Source organism: Nerophis ophidion, linkage group LG14 (genome assembly GCF_033978795.1).
Source record: "Nerophis ophidion isolate RoL-2023_Sa linkage group LG14, RoL_Noph_v1.0, whole genome shotgun sequence".
Classification (NCBI taxonomy): Eukaryota; Metazoa; Chordata; class Actinopteri; order Syngnathiformes; family Syngnathidae; genus Nerophis; species Nerophis ophidion.
Window position 1 is genome coordinate 41027369 of NC_084624.1, and position 11086 is coordinate 41038454.

At 41.0% G+C, this 11086-nt stretch overlaps 1 long non-coding RNA gene across 2 annotated transcripts in view; it reads right to left on the bottom strand.

The window, feature by feature from the left end:
* LOC133568685 (uncharacterized) overlaps positions 1-11086 on the bottom strand; it is a 35989-nt gene that overhangs the window by 23769 nt on the left and 1134 nt on the right. Inside the window, exons 2-4 of one of the 2 annotated variants that reach the window (XR_009809648.1) lie at positions 4529-4655; positions 4248-4432; positions 3884-4034 (exon numbers count right to left, since the gene is read on the bottom strand). This is a non-coding gene — a long non-coding RNA (uncharacterized LOC133568685). Of the gene's footprint in view, positions 1-3883; positions 4035-4143; positions 4433-4528; positions 4656-11086 lie in introns of those variants that run through there. The other variant, XR_009809647.1, reaches the window with a different exon arrangement.

The window sequence follows — 11086 nt, forward strand, 5'->3', positions numbered from 1 at the left end:
CCTGTCGATCTCACGATCTACTCTTCTCTCAATCGTGAACAAAACTCCAAGGTACTTGAACTCCTCCACTTGGGGCAGGGTCTCCTCCCCCACCCTTTTCCGGGCGAGAACCATAGACGAGGACTTGGAGGTTAAATACAATCGACGGTACTTGCAATCAAGACAAGCTAACTGTCCCTGAGGGCAGACCTTTAAAAATGTTGACGATACCAGTGGTGTCCAAGTCGTGGTCCACGGGCCAGATCCGGCCCGCAAATGAATTGTCTATGTCGCCCGGGTAGATGTTTGATTAGTATAAGAACCGGCCCAAAGGCCCCAGCCGCCTGATGCTGTTTTGCACGCACCAATACTCCATCAGTGTTGGTACTTGGAATTTTCAAAACGGAGACCCCATCAAGTCATAAAAACGGGGTCCCACAGTAAATATTTGGGGTCCCACTTTTTTGTAACCATTTTAAAGTTAAAGGTAATGTACCAATGATTGTCACACACACACTAGGTGTGGTGAAACAGACCTCTGCATTTGACCTATCCCCTTGTTCACCCCCTGGGGGATGAGGGGAGCAGTCAGCAGCAGCGGTGGCCGCATCCAGGAATCATTTTGGTGATTTAGCCCCCCAATTCCAACCCTTGATGCTGAGTACCAAGCAGGGAGGTAATGGGTCCCATTTTTATAGTCTTTGGTATGACTCGGCCGGGGTTTGAACTCACAACCTACCGATCTAAGGGCGGACACTCTAACCACAAAGCCACTGAGCAGATTTGAAAACAAATGATAAATGTATGCATTATTCTGTTATATCTCACAATCTATATTGTGTTTTGAAAAAAAAAAGGTTGTCATAAACATTACTTAATTAATTAAAAAATATAATACAAAAGACAACTTTTTATGCATATGTAAATGTGTTAATTCATTCACTTTCTTCATCGATCAAAACTTTACGGCTGCCGGTACTTTTTTCTATACTTTAATTGTAATATTTTCAGAATGTGTTTGCTATATTTTTGACCAAAGTAAGACAAGGAAAACAATCTAAAGTTGTTTTTATTATTTAGTTTTGCATCTCTATCCTCCTTCAAAACCGCTCTAAAACAACACCTCCAGGCAACTTCAACACTTTACTAATACCCTCCTCCATTCACATCCCATCTCCCTGGATTATAAACAACTCAAATGTACTTCTAATATATATACTTGTTCTTATGCTATCTGAACTCACAATGTTCTCTGCTGGCTGTACATATCCTACTAAATAAGACTTACACTGTTTCAATGTCCACATTTTTCTGTTGATGCAATTGTTGATGACTGAAGTTCTGATATCAACCAAAGGTCCTCAAACCACCCCCCAGATTGTAAATAATGTAAATAATTCATTGTATATACTATGATGATTAACTTGTGTGATGACTGTATTATGTTGATAGTATATATTTGTACCATGAATTGATTAACGTGGACCCCGACTTAAACACGTTGAAAAACTTATTCGGGTGTTACCATTTAGTGGTCAATTGTACGGAATATGTACTGAACTGTGCAATCTACTAATAAAAGTATCAATCAATCAATCAATCAATAGTTTTAATGCCGTGATTTTAACCGTACGGCCCATGTCTCCACAGATTTTCCTCCATGCAGACCCATGAGCTAAAATGAGTTTGACACCCCCGGACTATACCGACCGGAATTGACAGGAAACAAGTTTTCTGTTGCTTTGAATTCAGAGGAGGATGTTGAAGACTTCCAGGAACCAGTTCCACTGTCTGAGAAGCAATGATGATGTTGAACAACATGAAGGAGACGGATGTTGTAAATATCAAGGTGCAAAATGATGACATGAGAAGTCAGTCATGTCAAAGAATATCAAAGAGCGTCCAAAGACGAATCCGATTGCATCATTTTGCAGACAATAAATGTAGAAAGAAGCAAAATCGTGAGAAAGAGCAGCTCATATTGCACATGATGTGCAGAGTGGAGGACTTGGAGCAGAGCAAAACGCATTAACAATTTGATTATGACTGGGTTCCACATTACACCCAGCTCTTATGCCAGGGCAACTGAGCACAAGATGATGTTGCTTCAACAGAGCAACAAGTGGCCTTTTTTCTGCAATCATAAAATGCATGTTAACAATCCTCAAACATGCATTCCACGGTATGGTGGAAATCACAACACCACAACCTGTCAAAGTTCACCAACATAATCGCTGAAAGGAACAGACATCTACACAAATGAGACGCTGACATCTCCAAGAAAGCACATGACTTAAGGGAGCAGGGAAGAATTCCAAGGTACTTGGAGCGCTAGCTGTAAAATCTCAGTGGAAAGCTGTGCGTTTCCCAACCTGGGCCTTCAGTGATGTCCTACTTAGTCCAAATTCAATAAATACCACTCAAAATACGATCAGTTATGTCGCCACATGACCACGGCTTGAAAATACTATACAGAAACACACTTGCGCACTACTGGGCATTGAATCACCGCAATGTGTCACTAGAGTAAAAAACAGGCTATTTTTTGGCGCATTTAAAAATCAAACTTGCATCGAACGTCCATCCATCCATCCATTTTCTACCGCTTATTCCCTTTCGGGGTCGCGGGGGGCGCTGGCGCCTATCTCAGCTACAATCGGGCGGAAGGCAGGGTACACCCTGGACAAGTCGCCACCTCATCGCAGGGCCAACACAGATAGACAGACAACATTCACACACTAGGGCCAATTTAGTGTTGCCAATCAACTTATCCCCAGGTGCATGTCTTTGGAAGTGGGAGGAAGCCGAAGTACCCGGAGGGAACCCACGCATTCACGGGGAGAACATGCAAACTCCACACAGAAAGATCCCGAGCCTGGATTTGAACCCAGGACTGCAGGACCTTCGTATTGTGAGGCAGACGCACTAACCCCTCTGCCACCGTGAAGCCCTGCATCGAACGTGTTGCTGTCTAAACTAAAATAGTTGTAAAAAACATATTGAATGTGAAAAAATGTACTTGAACTCACAATCTGTCATGGCCACTTGATGGCCATTTGTACCTCTTGTGGTTGGTTGATTCGAGTGGAAGTGGCAGGCAAACTATTTCACCGCCAGGCAAGCTGAACTCGTTTCCAGGGTCCGCCAACATAGTCTCACAAGATCTAGTTGCTTTAAAATATCATTCTTGAAAATGCCCTTGCAAATATATATCTGCCATCTTATCAACGTTTTGCTCTGCATCTTTGTTGGTTAAAAAAAATGAGTGCCTGTCACGCCTATGGTTCATGTTTTGTTTTGGTCATGCTATGTTTAGTTTTTTGTACATGTAGTTCTGTTTTGCATTTCCTTGTTTGTCTTGTTACCATGCCAACTGGTTTAGTTTTCATCTGTCATATCCGATCGTGAGTTTTGTATGGCCATACTACCCTGAGCATCCCCAATCTCATCTGTTCTCAAAGCTAAGCAATACCATGCCTGGTTAGTACTTGGATGGGAGACCGCCTAGGAATACCGGGTGCTTTTGACCTTTGGACTCTAAGTTCCTTTTTTTGCACTCCCCGTTTTGTTACCATGACGACCAATCAGTTCACCTGTCTTGTCTCACACCTGTTTTCACTTATCATGTTCATTATTTAAGCCACAGTTACCAGCTAGTCAGTCTGGCAACATCATCTCCTTCACGACCTCGATTATCTGCTTCATGCCTTGATATGCTGTTCAGTTTGTCCACGTAAGTTTTTGTCATTCATGTCATAGCACAAGTGTTTTGTTTCATGTTTATAGTTTATAGCCTTTGTGCTAGTTTTTTGTTTCATAGCCCAAGTTTTGTACCTCCATTGTGAGCGCTTTTTGTTTGTTCCTATTTTTAGTTTATGAGTAAATAAATTAAATATGTACCTACCTTCACGCCATTTCCCCTCCATTCGCTTCGCTCCTCGGGAAAACAACCCAAGACCAAGACCAAGCCTGAGAGTGCCACTGATTTCTCCGCTGGCGTGGTATGGCTGCCTTGCCACTTTCTGCTTTCGGAAATCACAACTTGTGATTGGATACTTGGGAGTCACAAGTGAGTATCCAATCACAGTCACGTTCAACATAAGGCTACCTAGATGGGCTACTGTTGTACTGGGCAAATGGAAGGAGGGGACGCCAAACTAGAACTGCGGTTTGGAAGGTTTATTCAAACATTTGAATGTGTGGGGTGTGTATGCTACCACTAGTAAGTGAATGCGAACGATGTGTAGAATTAACAACGTGGGATTTACCAGAGGATGTTATCGGTGCGTGTCGAATGTATCTTTCGTCGAATCCAAGGGGGAAGGCAAGAAGGCCGTCAGTAAGGAGCTGGAGAAAGGCAACGATGTCCGGGTCCAAGCAGCGGTCGAGGATCGGGGAAGGCAAGCAAAGATCCGGGAAGAGGTCGTGAGGCAAGACACGATCACGGAAGACACTGTGGAAGACACAAAGAACATCAAGATGGGAACGAGGAAAAGCACAAAGAAGGCAAGCAAGGAACGAGGCAGGGGGTGTCAGACGTCATGCTTACTCAGGGGAGATCGGCTACGTTCTGGCGAAAGTCTCCTGGCTTCGCTGGCTCTTTATGCCGCTCCCTTTCGTCAGTACCAGGTGCACTGATGTGTGATTGCCTGCAGCCTTTTCGCTGCATGGGCGTGCTGCACCCAGCGCGAGCAGGCAGAGGAGGAATTGTGACACTCAGTTGCAGGAGAAACACGGGTTCAAGTCCGCGCCATGACAATAATGTCAACAACTCGTGATCTGATCGCAACTGTCTGTTAATTGAAAGTCCTTTGTTTGTTTACACTGCACAGCTGCCGCTAATGTTGATTCCGAAGGCCTCCGGCAAAATTCATACAGCGCCGGCAACAAGCTTGCAGAATTCTGATTGGTTAACAGTTCTAAATAACTTAAAAACAGCAACACTGGAGCCTAATATGACATGAAGAAAATATAATGAATACCGTTATATATTTATGAAAAGTAAATACAAAATAAAGTGAACCTCTATTCATTTATGATCATGCTTTATGTTAGGTCAGCAGAGAAGGCCTTGCTGGCCCTGACGGCACACCACTTGTAAAATCTACACTAGGTTGAATGGAGAACCGAAAGAGGCCAAAGTGCTTCTTGTCAAAGATATCAATCAACTTTTGAAGGTTGCATCATCTCAACAAGGAAAATAAAAGCTACAACACACAACAAAGAATGAAGCTGTCGACAACAAAGTAACAACAATCAGTTACTCCATTGACAAAGATGACAGACATTTTTTTTTTTTTTTTTTGAACGGATGTTATTACATGCAGCAACATTTAATTTAAACAACACATTATTAACCAACGTAGCATGTGGTTATTTGGACTAAAATTACATTTAGAACAGCTCCATGGCTGCGAATGGGAACAAAAAAATCGTTTCTTGCTGAGAACCGGCTCCCAGTGTCTAGATTCCTAAAGATCATTTGCCAGTTTTGCTAATGAGTCCTTTATTGATGCCTATGGCCGCACTGACGTCAACGCAGAAGATTTCAAGAATGACAAGAGGGGAAGCTGCGATACCTGCAAAGTGGATATTTCATCAAAGGGATAAAAACTCCCAGAAACATCAGCACGTAAAATGTGATAACTTTGAATGAATGACGCTTTTCCTATCCCGTCTGAGCCGGAACTGTTAATACTGCAGGTAACTAACTAACAGTGCTTAACCAGCAGCTCATTGTAAAACTTGCTATAATGAACTGTAAACATGAAAATGCTTGCATTGCATTTGCAACACATGACGAGACCGCATCTGACTGTTTTAAAAAGTGTTCTCCACAGTTGAGACGTCATAATTAGTAAGAAACATCACATATCTTTTTTTGAAAAGGCAGATATGCTTATTTTCCTCCAAAACAATGGTTATTTTCATAGTTGACGGTTGCAGAATTGTTCAATGCATAGTTCTATTATGCATAGACATGCTTGTGTGTGTCACTGTTGACATAATTTTACGTACCGTGAAGTGGTCAGATCAAATTTTAAAAATAATCCTTTTAATTCTGTTGGAGAAATGTTCACCATGTTACTGAACTTTATTGTGTAATTTATGTAGTATTTTAATTATTTCTACAGTAGAATAGCTACAACATTATTATATTAGTTATTTTCAAAACACATATTTTCTGGGCCTTGACACCCCATCAAGGCTGTGAGCCTCTTGTACAATCATGTTTCTTTTAAACCCCAGGTGCCAAATTCAAGACTCAAGGGCCACGCCTGGCAACCACATCAATTATGTGGCCCGTGAAAGCCTGGAAATAATGTGCGTCAATAAAGCACTTCATCTTTTTTGTTAAATGGATTTCAGTTTCGACAGAAACATTTGTACGGCATGCAACTGCAGTTCTTGTCAATATTATTTGATGCAGCAAGCAATTCCAAGAAGAACTGTAAATATCTGCTTGTCATTTTGTCTTCAAATTCAAAGATTTTGACACCCCTGCTATGAAGCAAACAAAGTTGATGCCAAGCGTTTTCTGTCGTCTTTACAAATGAGAATTGATAAAGAACTGAATCATTAAACAGAATTGGAAATGGAGTCTCAAAATTCTTTTCAATTCCCATCCTTATTTATGGGTAAATATTTTGATGGTTTCTTCATACACAAGTTGTTTTGGATCACTAAAAAGCAACTTTCTGTAAAACTTATTCAAATGTTTAGCATTTTCTGTAGACACGGTGGAACATTTTTTTACATGAACTGCTTTTATGTATCTATAGTTCACTTCATATTTTGGCATTAAGACTAAGGGGGAAGTCCACATCTTTCATCACGTTTATATATATATATATATATATATATATATCAATCAATCAATCATCAATCAATGTTTACTTATATAGCCCTAAATCACTAGTGTCTCAAGGGGCTGCACAAACCACTACGACATCCTCGGTAGGCCCACATAAGGGCAAGGAAAACTCACACCCAGTGGGACATCGGTGACAATAATGACCCAGTGGGACGTCGGTGACAATGATGACTATGAGAACCTTGGAGAGGAGGTAAGCAATGGATGTCGAGCGGGTCTAACATGATTCCGTGAAAGTTCAATCCACAATGGATCCAACACAGTCGCGAGAGTCCAGTCCAAAGCGGATCCAACACAGCAGTGAGAGTCCCGTTCACAGCGGAGACAGCAGGAAACCATCCCAAGCGGAGGCGGATCAGCAGCGCAGAGATGTCCCCAGCCGATACACAGGCAAGCAGTACATGGCCACCGGATCGGACCAGACCCCCTCCACAAGGGAGAGTGGGACATAGGAGAAAAAGAAAAGAAACGTCAGATCAACTGGTCTAAAAAGGGAGTCTATTTAAAGGCTAGAGTATACAAATGAGTTTTAAGGTGAGACTTATATACTAAAACTTTCATATATATATATATATATATATATATATATATATATATAATAAAACGGCCTTCTTTCATCTCCGTAATATCGCTAAAATTCGCTCCATTCTGTCCACTAAAGACGCTGAGATCATTATCCATGTGTTTGTTACGTCTCGCCTCGACTACTGTAACGTATTATTTTCGGGTCTCCCCATGTCTAGCATTAAAAGATTACAGTTGGTACAAAATGCGGCTGCTAGACTTTTGACAAGAACAAGAAAGTTTGATCACATTACGCCTGTACTGGCTCACCTGCACTGGCTTCCTGTGCACTTAAGATGTGACTTTAAGGTTTTACTACTTACGTATAAAATACTACACGGTCTAGCTCCATCCTATCTTGCCGATTGTATTGTACCATATGTCCCGGCAAGAAATCTGCGTTCAAAGGACTCCGGCTTATTAGTGATTCCCAAAGCCCAAAAAAAGTCTGCGGGCTATAGAGCGTTTTCCGTTCGGGCTCCAGTACTCTGGAATGCCCTCCCGGTAACAGTTCGAGATGCCACCTCAGTAGAAGCATTTAAGTCTCACCTTAAAACTCATTTGTATACTCTAGCCTTTAAATAGACTCCCTTTTTAGACCAGTTGATCTGCCGTTTCTTATCTTTTTCTTCTATGTCCCACTCTCCCTTGTGGAGGGGGTCCGGTCCGATCCGGTGGCCATGTACTGCTTGCCTGTGTATCGGCTGGGGACATCTCTGCGCTGCTGATCCGCCTCCGCTTGGGATGGTTTCCTGCTGGCTCCGCTGTGAACGGGACTCTCGCTGCTGTGTTGGATCCGCTTTGGACTGGACTCTCGCGACTGTGTTGGATCCATTATGGATTGAACTTTCACAGTATCATGTTGGACCCGCTCGACATCCATTGCTTTCCTCCTCTCCAAGGTTCTCATAGTCATTATTGTCACCGACGTCCCACTGGGTGTGAGTTTTCCTTGCCCTTATGTGGGCCTACCGAGGATGTCGTAGTGGTTTGTGCAACCCTTTGAGACACTAGTGATTTAGGGCTATATAAGTAAACATTGATTGATTGATTGATTGATTGATTGATATATATATATATATATATATATATATATATATATATATATATATATATATATATATATATATATATATACTGTATATACAGAGGTTTCTGTGGTTTATCCGTTATACAGTGCTCATTACCGGAGTAGAGCGGAATATACGTTAGGTCATGAAAAAAACAAGAGGCTATATCATCCCTACAAGCCTGTTTTGCAGGTTTCAAAACAGGCTTGTAGGGATGATATAGCCTCTTCTTTTTTCCTGACCTAATGTGTATGTGTGTGTGTGTGTGTGTGTGTGTGTGTATATATATATATATATATATATATATATATATATATATATATATATATATATATATATATATATATATATATAATACCCTCAATTCCTCCGAATAACTCGCCGGACTATAAAGACATATATAACATACATCCGTAAACGTGGATGGATATGCAAAAGTGCAATATATTTATTTATACAATAATCTATTTATATCTGCACCTTCTTTTGTTAATAATAACATTCTGCACCGTGTTGCTCTTTTATCCTGCACGAGCTAATTCACCAAAATCTTGTTCTTATCAGCACTTTAAAGTTTAAATTTGACTGACAACAAAGGAAGTCTAGGTCTAAACCTACCTCAGGAAATGACTCTTTTCAGACTTCTGATTGGCTAAAACGGTCTAACGGTTCCAGTTTATAGCGCCACCTGTTGCTTTGCATGTACTATCCTTGATATACCCCAAGAGTAAATCCCATCCATCCATTTTTGTAAAAAATATATAAAATTAAAAACAATTATTATTAATTACGTGTATGATTTATTGGTAACACTTTAGCATGGGGAACATGCATCCGTCCATCCATTTTCCTACAGCTTGCCCCTTTCGGGGTCGCTGGAGCCTATCTCAGCTGCATTCACCCTGGACAAGTCGCCATATTCACCATAAATTAGTTTCTTATCAAAGTAACAAATACTTAATTTAGAGTTACAATATTTCCTTGAATTGCCGCCGGGCATATAGTATGCGCCTGCCTTGAATTACTGGTCAAACTCGCTTCGCAAAATAATTAGCGCATGCTTAGTATTACCGCCGGGTCAAACTCGTGACGTCACGAATGACACTTCCCCTGTCATCATTTTCAAAATGGAGGAGGCTGATTTCAATACCGGTAATTTGAAATCGCATAAAGGAAAGAAGATTAAGAGCTATTCAGTAGGATTTAAGGTCCAAGCTATTGAATACCGGTATGCTAAAAAGAACATCAAGCAGCTATGTTTTATTAATATACCTGTGAAGCCGACGGTCCGACAGACAGGCAGGGCACACTGGAGCCCAGCCCAAGATGTCGGCGAGGAGACGGCGAGTGAGCGGAGAGGAGGAGCGGAAGAGCGACCTGGACTGAGGTTTTATTGAAAAATAAACAAATTCAAACTGCTCAAGCCATGTCCTTCCTTGGTGGTCCTGGGAACCCGCAAGACGACGGTTTGAGACCATCACAATACAGTAGCCGCGTCTGTCAAATATGAGTCATTAGATAACTCCCGCCTCCTGGTGGTAGAGTGCGCTAGTGATCCTTCTTAAGACTATTTGGCTGCAGAAGAAGTGCAATGAATGACGTGATATGTGCTGGAGGAGGTAATAAAGGAAGATTTCCATCGAGACAGAGAGACTTTTAAAACTGAAGAAAGATAAGGAAGACTTCTATAAATAAGTTATTGATGCTTTTGATCAGAAGGAGCTGGCATGTATTTAATTTACAAGTAAAGGTAAGATCATAATAAAGTTTTTTTTAATTAAATGTGCTTTTTATGATGGTTTTCTTACACCACACTCAAATTTTTACTGCATGCCTTTGGTAAGTGCCGGAGTGCGAAGATGTTTTACAATAATTAGCGCATGCTTACTTTTACAGCATGCCTTTGGTAAGCGCTGGAGTGAGAAGAGGTTTTAAATTAGTTAGCGCCCCGGCGGCAATTCAAGGAAATACCGTATTTGGACATTAAGGGAACATATAAAGCAGGGGTCGGGAACCTTTTTGGCTGAGAGAGCCATACAAGCCAAATATTTTCAAAAGTATTTCCGTGAGAGCCATATAATATTTTTTTAAAGACTGAATACAACCAAATGCGTGTATTTTTAAATAAGACCAACATTTTTAGAGTATAATAAGTCTCTTATTATTTTTTGATAACATTGTTATTCTGAAGCTAACCAACAATAAATAAAATACTTCTTACTATGAATGCAACTTCTTGAACAGGTGCGGTAGAAACCGGATGGAAGGATTAAAATGCATGCGAATGTTTTATATTTTTAACGTTATTTTTGACACTGTGATTACCAGTGGAATCATTCATTACTTACCGTGTTAAGCAATGTCAGCTAAGATTTATCTGAGAGCCAGGTGCAGTCATCAAAAGAGCCACATCTGGCTCTAGAGCCATAGGTTCCCTACCCCTGATATAAAGGTTAGGTTAGGTTTACTAATGAGCAATAATTCCGAGGTTATTGAGAGAAGACTCTTAGTTAGCCCCGCGATGTGATGTGAATTATATTTATATAGCGCTTTTCTCAAGGGACTCAAAGCGCTTTACATAGTGACACCCAATATCTAA